Raw genomic sequence first — 2001 nt, 5'->3', positions numbered from 1 at the left:
CTCTCATACTAGGTTGTTCGAAAAACACATTATTTTTCACATATTTTACATTATTACAACACCTCTCTCCCCAGTCTGGCATGAACGGCTCGAATAGTTCCTGTATCAAATGAAGGCCCGCCTTCTGAAATACGAAATGTGCTGTGATTGGTTAGCTGGGTCGGTGTGTGTTGTGATTGGTTAGCTGGGCCAGTGTGTTGTGATTGGCAGCACTCGGCGCCTGGTCGGGAAATGTCATGCCCCTTACCATAGCCGCCTGCGAGCTTCAGTGTAAATATTGCGTCGATATCAAATCAATTTGAGCGGGATTTAAACCCGGATGATTGTAACCACTCTAAGTCCGTCTGCCTTGGGAAAGCTAGCGTGTCTCCGACATAGTGATAACACTCGTTGCCTTCTCTAGTGCAGCTCAACCAGGTCTCGTCCCATTCGTCTGTATTTGTGATATCACAAATCCCGGAAAATATGCTTTGTAGTCCAAACGAGTCGTTCGTTGTAGTTTTTGAAAAGTGATTTCTGTTAAATAAAATATCTCCTTTTGAAGTGGACTTTGAACTTTGTAACTTTGTAGATCTTTTTTATGCTCAAACAGCAACATTACAGACTAACTAAAGTTGAAAAAGTGAAAAAGCATAATAGGACCCCTTTAAGTGAACTTGGGCATAACAACATTATCATGTACAGTTTGATAATAGATACATTTAATTTACTGTTATCTAGCACAATTATTTTTTTCCAGTCAATGATGGCAAAAGTAATCATGAAATTATAAATAAGCAGCTTATGAATTGCATTAAACAAAACTCTTGAATGTCTTTTAATGACCTTTATTAACTTTGGCCAATTTGGAAAATAGATCTACAGTACCTAAAAACAGCTCATTTTAGTATAACCACAATGAAATATTTCTATAAAACTGGCAGTTAAACACATTTAATATCACTTTAATTATAATGAAAAACAAATACTTATTTAATAGACCTTTTCAGGTTCTTCAGATGGTTAAAGTTTCAACAGGCTTTAATTTCTCAAGAGCGCACTTCAAGATGTCATTATAACTCTTCTTTGACTGTCCTTGGCACTTTCTCACTTCCTCTTGTCGCCCGAAAGCTTTTCACCACCACAAACCGCCCTTCACCTCCTCTCACAAACCAATACTGATTACCATCAGCCGAGAGCTTTTATCACAGGTTAAAAGTTTCGAGGAACTTTTCCCCAGTCTGTCTGATGGTGACTGCACTCATGAAGCATTTATTACCTCAGTGTTATTCTAGGCCTGCTTTCACAGGCTTTGCTGACAACGTTATTGTCCTGACACCTGATAGATCAAAACAAGTCCAGGGCGGAGAGTGACAGGCTTCAGTGAAAGCTCAGCCTTTTAACCTGTACACAATAAAGCAAGGCGTCTCGACTCAGAGTGCCTCTGCGGAGTCCGCATGGAGTGATTTGCTCAGTCGTCCGTCACTGTCACTCTGCTCTGCCGCGGCGGCATCACTGTTTGTGCTCGTAAATACCTCAATCACAACAGGCCCTGCCCTCGAGAACCATTCCTCACTTTCCTTCTTATTTTCTTTCCCTGTTCTTGTTGTTCTCTTCTTTTCTCAAAATATCATGCTACACTAAGTAAACTTTCACTGTCATGATCTCATGAATTACTTTTAACCCCTTTCATTGTTTGGAAATATGCCTCTTAAGCTCACTAAGCGTGGATTTATTTGATTAAAAAAAATACAATAAAAACAGTAATAATGTGAAATATTATGTCAAATATATTTTAGTAATTTAAAAAATTAAAAGTGTGATTTACTAATGTGATGCAAAACTGAATTTTAGCGGCCAGATATATATATATATATATGGTAACACTTTATTTTAGGGTCTCTTAACTAGTTGCTTATTAGCATGCATATTACTAGAATATTAGCCATTTATTAGTAGTAATTAAGCACATATTAATGCCTTATTCTACATGACCTTATTCTACATCCCTAATCCTACCCA

At 37.8% G+C, this 2001-nt stretch overlaps 1 long non-coding RNA gene across 1 annotated transcript in view; it reads left to right on the top strand.

Annotated features, from left to right (window-relative positions):
* The first annotated feature begins 1253 nt into the window (after window positions 1–1253).
* LOC107670659 (uncharacterized) overlaps window positions 1254–2001 on the top strand; it is a 19366-nt gene continuing 18618 nt past the window's right edge. The window contains exon 1 of the long non-coding RNA XR_001632109.1: window positions 1254–1264. This is a non-coding gene — a long non-coding RNA (uncharacterized LOC107670659). The remainder of the gene's footprint in view (window positions 1265–2001) is intronic.

Source organism: Sinocyclocheilus anshuiensis, unplaced genomic scaffold, assembly GCF_001515605.1.
Source record: "Sinocyclocheilus anshuiensis isolate Anshui unplaced genomic scaffold, SAMN03320099.WGS_v1.1 scaffold513, whole genome shotgun sequence".
Classification (NCBI taxonomy): Eukaryota; Metazoa; Chordata; class Actinopteri; order Cypriniformes; family Cyprinidae; genus Sinocyclocheilus; species Sinocyclocheilus anshuiensis.
The sequence above is the reverse complement of the archived record's forward strand: the minus strand, read 5'-3'. Positions and strand labels throughout refer to the sequence as shown.